Genomic DNA, 13,080 nt, shown 5'->3' on the forward strand with positions numbered 1-13,080 from the left:
AGAGACGTGTTTCCAAGGAAAGCGTCTCTAAAGTGGTCCCCTCCTTTCCCCAGGCTGCCACTCACTGGCCGGCTCAGGGTGGGCTCCCGTCGGTAACTCCAGCGCCCACTAATTTGCCCTGGCAAATAGCACCGTGGACGTAATGACATTCTGAGTCCCTATGATGTGCCAAGATTATATACATTATCTGAAACCTCAAAACCTTGCTGTTTATGTGTTGCCATGTAATGCCTTTTGAAGAGGAGGAAAGTGAGGGGTCATGAGCATAAGCCATCCGTCCTAGACCACAGCAGGAAGGGAACAGGGAATTGTTCAGCTGAACTTCAGCCAACCCCCCTGTCACTATCTTGTGCACCTGCCCCCCAGCAGGGCCCTCAGTGAGGGTCTCTGTGGCCTTTAACCAGGTATTTGAGGAATAAAAGAGCTAAGAGAGGAAATGTTCCCCATCTTTAGGAAGTTCTCCAAATCCTGCAAATCATCCAGAACAGTGTAGGCAATTTGGTTTTCTAAGAACAAAAACACAAAACGCCAGGGTTGTGGAGGACGTTCCGAGGTCACGTAATCACTGCTTTCCCCACAGTTGGATGTACCCTGCGCAGATTCTTTTAGACTTCCAGAGAGGCAGATTCCATTTTTTTTCTTTAGCAATCTTTATTTGCAGGCTAACCTAACCTAATCTAAATACATGAGGCCTCTTTTTCATTCTTTTTCTCTTGTCCTGGGTTTATGAAAGATGCAAAAAAACACTGGTCATCATTTTCTCAAGATCACTTCTGGATTTTTTTTTTTTTTTTTTTTTAGCTTTTTCCTTTGCCCTTTCTCATAGCTTTTGTTTTTCTTTACTTTTGCCTACCTTTGTAACTCATATGAACACTCTAGGATAGACGTGAACTTTGGGATCTAACCAGCCCTGATATTTTACACTGTTAGCGTCTTCTCAGATGAAGACACCACCATAAACATGGGAGGAATTCTAACCTGGACTGTTTTGTTGAAAGATGGCTAAACATCCTGAGTCCGTTCGGTTGGTTAGACCCACCTCTTGAACAAATACTTGAACTCACTTGTCACGTTTTTTCTGTACACTTTTCCTTCAAAGACGTGGCAAAAATAGGGTGGGGCCTGGAAGAGTTTTGAGCTCTCAGAGGAAGGTACTCAGAATTCATGTGTCCTTCAGGTTCTAGGCCGTCTGAACACAGGTTCTGAGTAGGAGGGTGTCGGGTCTAGAGAAGGGAACTGGATGGGTATCCCTGAAACGCCAGGAAGCCGGGGGACAGGAAGCACAATTCCTCTCTGCCAAAGCGGTTTTCTTTTCTGGAAGATGGCTGGCAATGCCCGTGGGCTGTCTGGTACTATGAGAGAACAATCACTTAGGTCGCAGCTTGAGTGTTCTTGGCTTCCATGGAGGCTAAGGTGTTGAGAAGTTCAGAAAAAGGCACACAGGCTTGTGTTTGTTCTTTTCAGAGACTGGTTGGAAGAAGGGGAAGGGGGAGGAAGTGTGAGGAGTGGTTATGCTGGAGGGAGAGGGGATGGGGATGCTTCAAAGGCATCTTTTTCCTGCTATGTTATTACTAATAGTATGGTATTTGAGGATCTGCAATGGTTTTGCAAAAAGGCATTCAGTGTCAGTGAAGCGCTGACCCTTCTGTGATCACTATGGATCTTGTTTTTGCACCAGTGGGGCCTATTTCCTCGGGCACCCTGAGCATTTCACCTCCACAGCATTCCCAACAGCAGCTATCCTGATTACAGAAGGGCCAAAAACCAACAAAAGTGTGAGTGTTTTTCCAGACCTAGAATCTTGCAAGCCAAGATGGAAAGTCTTAACAATTGCATCATTCCCAAAGCTACCTCAACTGAGGAAATACATTCTCTTAAGACAAATACCGTATGATTCCACTCATCTGTGGAATCTACAAGACAAATGAATAAACAAAAAGCAGAATCAGGGGATCCCTGGGTGGCTCAGTGGTTGTGACCCTGGAGTCCTGGGATCGAGTCCTACATTGGGCTCCCTGCATGCAGCCTGCTTTGCCCCTCTGCCTGTGTCTCTGCCTCTCTCTCTGTATCTCTTATGAATAAATAGATAAATAAATAAACAAACAACAAACAAAAATCTTAAAAAAAAAAAAGCAGAATCAGACCTATAAATACACAGAACAAAGTGATGATGCTGCAGGAGAGGAGAAGAGGGAGCCTGGGCAAAATGGGTGAGGATGAGTGGGAGGTGCAGGTTTCCAGTTACCAAGTAAATCAGGACAATAAAAGGCACAGCATAGGGAATTAAGTCAATGATACTGTCATAGTGTTGTATGGTGACAGATGGGAGCTACACTGGCGCTGAGCACAGCACAGAGAAGTTAAATCACTATGTTGTACACCTGAATGTAACATTGCCAACGAAACTCAAGAAAAAAAAAAAGAAAAAAAGAAAGAAAGACATTCTCTTGCTCCTGTGGGGTTCAAGATTAGGCCGGGAAGATATTTCATATTAACCGATGCCATACATCCTGCCTCCCCAACACGGGACTGGCTCTGGGAAACCCACACACCAGGGAGGCTAGGCTGCCCACCCGTTTACCTGATGGGAGCCCGGGTTAAGAATCACCTTGAACTCTAGGTCCCAGGCTCTCTAAAGCTGCACCGTCCAACAGAACTAGGGAAGCTGCATGCACACGGGAGCCTCCGGTGCGATGGGAAGTGCTCCGGTAGCCACACACGCACACACACACAGGTCAGATTAATGTAATCATGTATTTTATTTAATCCAGCCCAGCTACAATATTACTTGACACGTGATCAGTTAAGAACTAGAGCCGGAGAGCGCAGCGCTCTTGCAGGTGCGGTGCCTCCCGGCTCCCGGCTCCCGCCCGCGCGCCCGCGCCGAGCCCCACTGCAGGCCGTCGGGCCCGGGGCCACGCGCTCCTTCGCGGACGGTCCGAGGTGCGGGGGCGGGAGGCCTGGGCTGGGCAGACCGCGCGGGCGGCCTTCCGGGAGGCCGGGCAGAGCGGGGCCCGCAAGCTCCGGCTTCCCAGCGGCCCGCGGCTGTTTGCTTGCGGAAGCCGCTCCCCCGCCCGGTGCGGAGGGCCACGGCCCCGGGAGCTCGGCCCGGCGCGCGGCGCGGCTGCCACGTGGCGGTCACCGCGCGCTCCCGCCCCGGCCACGCTGGCCGCGCTCGGGACCCGGCGGGGCGGGGCGGGGCGGGGCGCGGGTGGGAGCCGGCGCGGCAGCGCCACCCGCCGGCCTCGCGGCGGCACTGCAGGCGCAGCGTCGGCCCCGCCCCGGCCCCCTCCCCCGCCGGCCACGCGGCATCACTGAGGGCGCAGGGTAGGCCCCGCCCCGGCCCCGCCCCCGGCCCCGCCCCCGCCGGCCACGCGGCATCACTGCAGGCGCAAGGCAGGCCCCGCCCCGGCCCCGCCCCCGCCCCCGCCTCCGAGGCCCGCTCGGGCATCACTGCAGGCCCCGCCCCCGCCCCGCCCCCGCCCCGTCCCCGAGGCCGCTTGGGCATCACTGCAGGCGCACCCCGCCTCCGTCCCCGCCCCCGCCCCGCCCCCGCCCCCACCGCAAGCGCCCCAGGCCCGCCCCGCCCGCCGCCCCAGGATCCCGCGGCGGACGCCCTCCCGCGTCCCCCCAACCTCTCGGGATGCGGGGCTGGAGCTCGGCTTGCACAGGGAATTGGAAACGAGCCCCTGGAGCCTCGCGTCTCCTCTGCCGGGGCCCGGGCGGCAGGTCCCGGTGGCACCGGGGTCGCCGAGGGCGGCTTTTTTGTCTTTTTCCTGCTGTTTGTGTAGGTCCAGGATTTTCTCTTCCGGGTCACCTCTAACGCCCTCGAGGACGCCCATCATTTGCATTTCAGGAGGAGTCAATTGTTAATCCTGGCCGAAGTAACGTTTTCGGAAATGGCTTTTCCATTTTGGAGCTTCTGTTCCGAGAAGGGGAGGGTTTCTTAAAAAAAAAAAAAAAAAAAAAAGCAGGCGCGAGCAAAAGGCCCCAGCGAGGATCGAACTCGCGACCCCTGGTTTACAAGACCAGTGCTCTAACCACTGAGCTATGGAGCCTGCTCGTTACCTGGGCTGCTCCCGTTCAGGGACTTTGGAAGCAATATTGCGTTAGCTGGCAGCCTGTGCAAACCACTGACCTCATGCATCCATTATCAGTGATGATCCGAAAGACTATGAATTGCTAGAGAAAAGTGCCTACAGTTTGACAAGCATTAAAAAAAAAAATCCCAAAGTCAAGGTCCTATGTCTAGGATTACAAAACACTAAGTTATGCCACTGACAAGGGCTGGCAGGGAACATGCAAAAATTGAATCGTGTTCTGGTCCTAGTCTGAGTGGTTCTTTTACGTGTGAAAAAAGCCTGGGAGCCGTTGTTTATATGACACATTGTATCAAGTTTAGTACTTCCAGGGAAGTTATGGGGAGTGTCTTTGCTTCTCATAAATTAGATAAGCTATTGATTATGGATGAATTAATGGGGTTAACAGTATTTATGGAGTCCTGGCACACCCCTGGACTTTGGAGATAGGGTGGATGAGTAAAGCTGCGTCCCTGCTCTTTCTTTAATGGCTGGGATCATAAAACTATGCCTCATTCTTTTTTGCTTATTAATGAACTGTTTGCCCAAAGAATGAAGTTATGGTTACAGCATGACCCATTCCTGCAGGAAGGAGAGAATGGAGGCCGTGCAGTCCAGTGCTCTGCGGGCCTCTCTCCTACAAGTGTCTGCTCACCTGCACTTGTTCAACAAAACCCTTCCTGACCTTCTGTTTGAAACTGCACCATGGTCCTTATCCTGTCCCTTTTACCCCGTACTACGTTCCCATTAGGTAATGTGCTTTATTGAGGCCTAAGGGTTTTGTTTTATAACCAGAATAGTGTGTAGCACATAGTAGGTACTCAATAAATGCTGAATGACTGACATCTATGTTAATTTTGTAAGCTAGGAGAAATCAGGAAAGTGCTTGGGGAGAAGGCTTCTCATCTCAGTTCCACTTGCACCGCCTCTGCATCCAAGCTGGAATTTGGCTAACACTCTTTGCATTGCCACACGGTTCTGGAGGCTACGAGTCCGATTCAAGATGTGGGTGTGGGCAGGGTGGTATCCTTTGGAGGGCTCTGAGGGAAGGACCCATCTCAGCCTCTCTTCTTGGCACTTATAGACGGCTGGCTTCTCTCTCTGTTTCTTAACATTCTCTCCCCTCCGTGCGTGTCAGTTCTGTGTTCAAATTCCCCCACTTTAGGGGGATCTCTGGGTGGCTCAGCGGTTTTGTGCCTGCTTTTGGCCCAGGGCGCGATCCTGGAGTCTTGGGATCGAGTCCCGCGTCGGGCTTCCGGCATGGAGCCTGCTTCTCCCTCTCCTCTGCCTGTATCTCTGCCTCTCTCTCTCTCTATGTCTATCATAAATAAATAAAAATAAATTAAAAAAAATTCCCCCACTTTATAAGGACGTCAGATTAGATTAGGACCCCCCTCGCTTTAACTTGACCACCTCTGTGAAGACTCTGTCTTCGCATTGGTCACATCCTGAGGCACTGGGGTTAGGGCTGTCACTTGAGAATTTTGAAGGGACACAATCAGTAACAAATGCAGGCAGGCATTCAGTTAAGGCAGGAGCAATGCCTCCTTCATTCCCTGACTGCCTCTGTTAGCAGAACTCACCAGCAACCTTCACTTGCCTCCCCCTCTCTTTCTCCAGACAAATGATAAATCCCCAGCAGCCCCCCAGCAGGAGGAGGGATGTGATAGAAAAATGGAACCTCTCCTTCTCTCATCTCTAACTTGTGAACTGTAGGATAAAGCCTACAAAGATGAAAGGACAAGGTGAAAAAAAGCTAGGCAGGGTGGACATCCTATAAAGACTTCAGTCTGCTTTTGTGTAGCACGGCCTTAAAGAAAAAGTCTGGGAGAGCTTTACATTGAATCCTAGGACTCCTCTTTCTTCTCCCTGTCCCCTCTTCCCCCCTGTGGGGGCTTATGGAGCACTTAACCATGCATCCACCACCTTCGAAATGGAGGTGATCATTTTGGTTCTATCTCACAGCAGTCCAGGAAATTCAACCCAATAATGAACTTGAGAGTGCTGGGAAATTGTGAAGTGCCAGAAGCAAACACGATAGGAAGGGGAGGCATCCTAGGGTCCGGTTTAGGTGGAGGGAGAGGACAAGATGGAAACAGAAGTCTCAGCAGCATCCCTTTGCTGTTCTATTTCTTTTTGCTTGAAGGTGAGAGTTTCCTTTGCTCACCCCGGCCCTCATTTTCTCCACAGGAGTCTGCTGTAGCCCTGGGGCTCGAGGAAGCAGGACAGACAGCTCCCCCCCTCCCCGGCTTGGGGCAGGGGCTCCCACCCTCTCTTGCCCTCTCCTTGGACTCACTGTCCTGTGTCTTCTCCTCCTGGAAGCAGGCCATGTTCTGTCTCCAAAGTCAAACTCAAGGTCAGAGGGTGTGAGGGTGCAAGGGCCAGGAAGGACTTCCAAGCTTATCTAGCTGGGCTTCATTTTGAAGACAGGGAAGCATTGGCCCAGCAGTGGAAGGGGCTTGCCACATGGTGCAGTGCAATGGTCACAGAAGGCACATCGCAGTTGTGGGGGTTGGGACTTTCCATGGTTTTTGTTTCCTACTCAAAGGTTGGCCAAAGAAAGTTAAAAAACAAAACAAAACAAACAAAGCACAAACACATGTATAATCTAGCCAGCCAACCCACCACCCAAAACAGAGGGCAAAGGGGCTTTCTAAATTCATCCAAGAAAACGGTAGGCTCTTTAGTGCAGAACCTGGGGATGGGGGTGAGGTGGTGGTGGTGGTGGTGGGTCAGGACGGGGAAGGAGGGAAGGAGGTAGAGGGTCCTTCCTCTGTTCTGGTCCCTCCCTACACCCACCCACAACCCAGCTAGAGGTGGAGGGTAGAGGATAGGACCCCTGTGGCCAGCAGAAACCCAGAGGGAAGGAGGACCAAAGCTAAAGAAGGAGAGGGGGCAGGAAGCAAGTTGCTCTTCATGTTGCTTTATAAACCCACACAGATTTACATGAAGCCGGCCACCTGGTCCAGTGTCTGAGCTCTTCCACCCCACTCCCCGCCAAGCCCCTTTCCCACTGTTGGATGGGGAGGCCAGAAGGAACCCAGGGCACAGACGGGGGGCTTTAGAACTTGGGGTGCTGGGGTCAGGGACTCTGGTTCCAGCTGACCCTCTCCTCCAATTGCCTGGATACTTGGCAGGAGGGGCTGTAGCATCCTCTAGAATAACTCAGGGCATAACCCTTCTCACCATCCCAGATGGGAAAGTCTTCGGGTAGACAGCTCAGAAAGTGGGTGGGCAGCTCAATGGTGAATGCCTGCCAGACTTAGGTGGGCCCAATGGAATGCACTCACTTATTAAAATCATTGTACCCAAATTCATCTCCTGGATATTGATCCTATCCCACACCAAATAGCCCTCTCTTGGGTAGGTTTTTAGTAAGATTGCTGGGTTTTTGGGTGGAATTCATGAAAGGACTACAATTTTGCATCCGGAGATAATGTGCACCAGTCGTGCAGGGATGGCATTGGGTGGGAGTGCTCAGCCACTTGGCAATTGGACAGGGGCAACCGGTGGTGTTTAGGTTGTTCTGAAAGGGAGGAGTCGGGAGGGGTGAAGACTGAAGAGAAGGATGGAGAAAATGCACCCCCAGCCCCACCACCTTGATACCTGGCTTGCAGAACGAATTTACTAGCTCAAAGTCCTGTTTGGTGGGCTCCCCCAGCCTTGCGTGTCCTCACTTCCAGATCCAAAGAAGGAAGCCGGCGGGCAGGGGAAAGATCTTGGGCCTTTGAGGTCTAGTAGACCTGAGTTCGAATCTGGGGACCTGTGGAGACACCTGGTCACTGCAGGGGGTGACCGGCCACTCCTGGATGGACCTGGTTGCCAGCCCAGCTCTGCGCCCTGCTGGAGGCACCGGGGTTTCCGTGCTTCCAAGGCTCCCGGTCTTCACCGGTGCGGTGGGGCCAACAGGTGGATGCGGCTGCGAGGGAGGTGGTCAGCCCGGTGGCCTGGCCTCCCCGCCAGGTGCTGCCCACCTGGACGTGCGCGGCCCGGTCTGCTTTCCCGCCTTCCCTCAGGTTGCAGTAGCGGGGCTGTCCCTGGCCCCGGATCAAGCCATCCCTCCTCGTTCTGTCCTCATCGGGATCCCAGCCGTCCCCTTTCTGCCCTTGATCCCGGGGACATCCAGCCTCTCTCTGTCCCCTGGACCCTTCCCATCGGCTTTTAGCACGCTCCAGTCTCTCCCACAGAAAGCATCACATGAAAGAGAAGGGAATACGAGGCCTCCACTCCAGTGAGTTGCTTGCCCTGGTTCCCTCCCTCAGCTGCCACTCACTCAGCTGGGCCTCTGCTCCCCACCCACCCTGGCTCTACGTGTGTAAAACCTTGGTGAATTGGCTGCACTTGACCCCACTGACCACTTTCTCCTCCTTGAAGACTGTCTTCTGTGTCCCTTATGGCCCACTTCCCAGGAAGCTGCTTCTCAGCCCTCCTCTCCCTGGGGCAGGGGTAGGTGTGCAGGGGCCAGCCTGCCTGCCTTGAGCTGTGCTGCTTCTCCTGCCAGTTTGTGAGCCAACGCAGATGTGGTCTCTGCTCTTGCAGAACCCCAGGGGGCCAGAGGGGGGAAGCCACTGTCATTTGGAGAATTGTTGGTATCATGGGGTCCATGGCCAGCTGGGAAAGAGGAACAGTGGATACAGACAGCCCGGTTTCCTCGCATATAAAACCAAATGATGATGATGACGATGATGATGATGATGATGATGATGATAAAATGTGAACAACAATAATGTGAACAACAATAGCCTCTCATGGGGGTGCTTGGGAAGAATAAATGAAGTGATGTGTGTACACTTGATCTTAGCCAAAAGGCCGAGAAGCGATTGTGATGTGTGTAAATGCTTTACCCAGGACCTGGCATCCGGGAAGTGCTTCACGATGCACACTGCTTGTACTCCTAGTTGTACCTGGAAGTACTGTGTGAAGCCCCCCCTGTCGTAAGAGGGTCTCTCCCAGAAGGCTGGGTGGCAGTAGGCAGAGGAGGGGATACAGAGCATGGGGCTCACGGGGCCCAAGAGCCCCTTCTCTGCAGCCAAAGCTCCTCTCAGGCACCCGCTGAGTGAGACGTTATCACTCTCTGGGAGCTGACACAGGAGTGGGTGAGTCATGTCCAGAAAGGGGAGCTTCTCTCACCTCTTGAAAGACCATGGATTAGAATGAACGTTATTAAGGTCAGACAGGGCAAGGGCTCAACGAAGCCAGGAAGAGGATCGTCTTTCAGATGACGCAGCTGTCTTTCCCCTGCTCCCTGCACTCCTTTGGAAGAGTTTCCGGCCCCTGGCCAGTGGGGTGGGGGAGCACTACTTGCCTACTTCCAGAATGGTACTAGAAATGGTTAATTCTGGGGCCAGATGGCAGTTGAGACCCTGAGGGCCTCTCAGAAAATTGTTCAAAGCTTTTGGGGCAGTCTTATGAGACCGAGAAGCTCTCTTATGTCCCATGATCCTGGTGGGAAGGGGGAGAAAAAGCCATCCAGCTTAAGGGGAGTTGGGCCTGAAGGCAGAAACACAGACCTGGAGAGTCTTAGAGTCCATCCAGCCCCATGGGTCTCAATTCTGGCTGCACATTGGTTATCTTGGGGCTTGAGAAATGTCATTGCCCAAGCCCCGGAAATTCTGGCTTATTGGTTTGGGGTGAGGCCTAGGCATTCCTCTTTCAAATGTCCCCACGTGATTTCCGTGTGCAGCCACGGCTGAGCGCCTGATCTAACCAGTCCTTTTTATCTTGTAGATGAAGATAAAGGGATTTTGAGAGCTTAAGAAATTGACCCCAAATGAGGACTGTACAGTCAGTTATTGGCTCCAGGGTCTGAACTCAGACCAGAGCTCTCACCATTATCCTATAGCAACATCTCCTCAGCATTAACACTTAGGGTTGGTGTTCTTACAGAGAATAGCCATGATGTTTATGTCTTTAAAGATAAATCTGGATGTAGTATCTGAACAGTGTGAGCATACTTTACAAGGACCGTTGAGAACCAAGACTCTTCTGGAAACATCTGTGATCTATGGTCCGAGGATCTGAAGACGGTGATTAGCTCAGGTTGTGGAGTGACTAAAGGTTGGTTTTAAATGGTAACTCTTCCACTACGAGCTGTGTGACCTTGGCCACGTTATTTAACCTCTCTGAGCTTCTGTTTTTTTTTTTTTTAATCTAACATGAATATTTCCTTAGAGAGTTAACACAGCTTGGTTTCTTGAATGCAAAGATTAAATAGAATATTGTCATCAGGCTCTTAACATACAGTTTATGCCTTTTAAGTGGGAGCAGTCATAGGAGTTGTTATTAGTATTATTTTTATAATCCGATGTATTTGCCTTCTAGAATAGCAGTTCTCAAGCAGGGAGATTTTGTACCCCCGGGGAGCATTTGGCCATGTTGAGAGATATTTTGGTTGACATAATGGGTGGGGAGAGAGATGCAACTGGCGTCTAGTGGGTGTTGGTCAGAGATGCTACTAAACATTTACAGCACGCAGAACAGGTTCCCCTCCCTCCCTGGCCACCTCCAAAGAGTTATCCCACCTTAGTGTACCAAGGATTAAAAAAAACCCTGTTCAAGGTATCTGAAAAGACTTGGGATTTAAATTTTTTTTTTTAAATTGGAATTCAATTTGCCAGCATATAGCATAACACCCAGTGCTCATCCTGCCAAATGCCCCCCTCAGTGCCCATCACCCATCACCTCCTGTCCACCTCCCCTTCCACTACCCCTTGTTCATTTCCCAGAGTTAGGTGTCTCTCATGTTTTACCACTTGGGGTTTTGAAGGCCAGAGCTGTTGGGTGGTATTAGGATCACAATTTTTGGTTCTTGCGCTGATGACGAAGCAGGGGGAACGGCGAGCCTAGGGGACAGTGAGCAGCTCCATCTCTGCTTTCATCTTCCACGGGGGGGATAGATTTTCTACCTCCTGGCGTGTGGGTTCCTGCGGCAACCTGCAGGCAGTAGTAACACTGGTGTTTATACTCCCTGAGAGGTGCTGTGAGGATAATCCCCAAACCTAGAGCTTGGGGACGCTGGTATGAACGGGCGTCAGTAGCGCCAAGACGATTGCATCAGGTCCCACGGGAGGGCTGTCTTGCCCCATGGTTGTGCTCTGGGCACCTGGGCCTTGCATTCGGTCTCCTGTCTCATGAGCTCATCATTTATAAATGACAAGCCACCCAAATTAGAAAGTATGACACCAAGCTGGCAAGTGGGAGCCTTACTCAGCTTTCTCGCTGGAGCCTTGTGTCTTAACTTATTTATCTTCAAAATAAGATAAGTGCAACCCTGCCAGGCCAGCTGTGTTCTGCGAGGAGAGGAGAAGGCCTGTAAAAAAGGCTCCCGAGGAGCCCCGAGCGGTCAAGGTTACCGCGGGGAGGGACGTGGGCTGCAGGGGGCGCGCGCGGGCACTAGGTGGCGCTACGTCCTCGCGGCGGAGGGCAGCCCTGCCCGGGACCCAGGGCCCCGCGGCTGCAAGACACCCCGAGTGAAAAATAGGGTACCAGGCAAGACTTAGTTCTTAAAATAAGTCAGCAGCCCAGTGAAGCAAATACTGCCATGGCAGGTACATTTTCTTGCTTGAACTGATGGAAAAGGGCAAGAACTGCCTACAGGCATCTGGCTACCGCTATCAAACGATAAAAAAAATAAAAATAAAAATAAAAATAAAAAGATGCAATTAAATGAAACCATGCAGCAGGCCCGGCCTCCGAAGAGGAGCAGAACCAGCCAGGCTGGGCCATACATAGGTCTGGGATCTGCCGGGGTTCCTCCCCGATGACTGTCGTGCAAATGTGCAGGTGCCACGTGGAGACCCTTCTCATGGCCTGGCTGGCTCTGCCCCGAGGAGGCCCCGGGCATCAGTGTCCGCTGGTGGGATGGGAGCAGCAGGCTCGTTGCCCCTGTTGGAAGGTAAGCGAAGTGAGGATCGCAGGAGGGAGGCGGTGCATGGGAGTGAGGATGGGGAGGCGCTGAGGGTTGTTGTGGCATCGGGCCATCAAGCTGCTCAGGGGACCAAGTGCAGTCCAGTCTCCGCAGGGCTCTCCAACTCCCCTGTGGGTGGGGGTCGGACTCACTGGGTTGGACCAAGTTCACAATCTTCTTGACCTGTCCACCCTCTTGTCGCCCTCCCCATGGAGTCTCAGGGAGGCCGTGCTTTCTGAAGGGCCCCAGCGACAGGACGGAGAGGGTGGCTCTGAGCCCAGCAGTCTTGCGTTCCAGCTCTGCCGCCACCACCAACTGGCCCTTTGACCTTGGATATGTCATTTCACTCAAGCCTTGGTGCTGTCATGTGTAAAGGTGGATAAAATGGCCAGGAAGCTTGCAAGAACCGTTCCAAAGGAGCTCGCAGCAGTGGGAAACGGAGAAGATTTGCAGATAAAGGGGCCAAACAGCCCCGAGTGGCATCGTGGGAGGAAGTGTGACACCCAGCGGAGGGGCCTCCAATGGACACGGGCAAATGCCGTTTTCAACACTTTAAGCTCTTTTTCATCTTTGCTTGTGGCTGCCTAGCCTTGGTCCCTACCCATGCTCAGTAAATTGTTGCAGTTCTTCTGTTTCTTGGCCTCTAATGATGGAACAGTAGCTGTTACGGTCGGAGAAGCGAGCACAGAGCACGAGCACTTTAGGAATACTCATCCCCTCAGTTTAATGTGTGCAAGCACCTGTGAGGCAAGTATTCTCACACGCAGGGGACGTGTGAGTCACTGTGGACAGCCCTCTGGCAGGTGGGCAGGAGGGCCTGGAGGCTGACTCAGGTCTGCCAGAGGAAGCAGCTGGGCACACGACTCAGCTGCCGCATATGAGAAGCACAGGTTCCGCCTTTTTCCTCAGATTATAGAATGTCTCAAAGCTGCCCTGGAAAGAATATACCATGAGCTCCTGTTTGATCATGAACAATACTTCAAAGGACATACAGACACACCCCCCCCTTCACGTAGGTGCAGAGCTTTGTTTCTATCCCCAGTTGCACACCTTCATTGTGTTATAAACACCCATGGACTCAACTGGGTGTCCTGC

At 52.4% G+C, this 13,080-nt stretch overlaps 1 long non-coding RNA gene and 1 other non-coding gene across 2 annotated transcripts; one reads left to right on the forward strand and one right to left on the reverse strand.

Annotated features, from left to right (window-relative positions):
* Positions 1-3,985: 3,985 nt before the first annotated feature.
* Positions 3,986-4,058, reverse strand: TRNAT-UGU (transfer RNA threonine (anticodon UGU)). Its single transcript has one exon. It is a non-coding gene; the product is annotated as a tRNA-Thr (tRNA).
* Positions 4,059-9,767: 5,709 nt separating this feature from the next.
* On the forward strand, positions 9,768-12,619 carry LOC140626805 (uncharacterized). The gene is made up of 3 exons (XR_012025809.1): positions 9,768-10,136; positions 11,862-11,973; positions 12,201-12,619. It is a non-coding gene; the product is annotated as an uncharacterized lncRNA (long non-coding RNA).
* Positions 12,620-13,080: the final 461 nt, after the last annotated feature.

The sequence above is a fragment of the Canis lupus genome, chromosome 38 (assembly GCF_048164855.1).
Source record: "Canis lupus baileyi chromosome 38, mCanLup2.hap1, whole genome shotgun sequence".
NCBI lineage: Eukaryota > Metazoa > Chordata > Mammalia > Carnivora > Canidae > Canis > Canis lupus.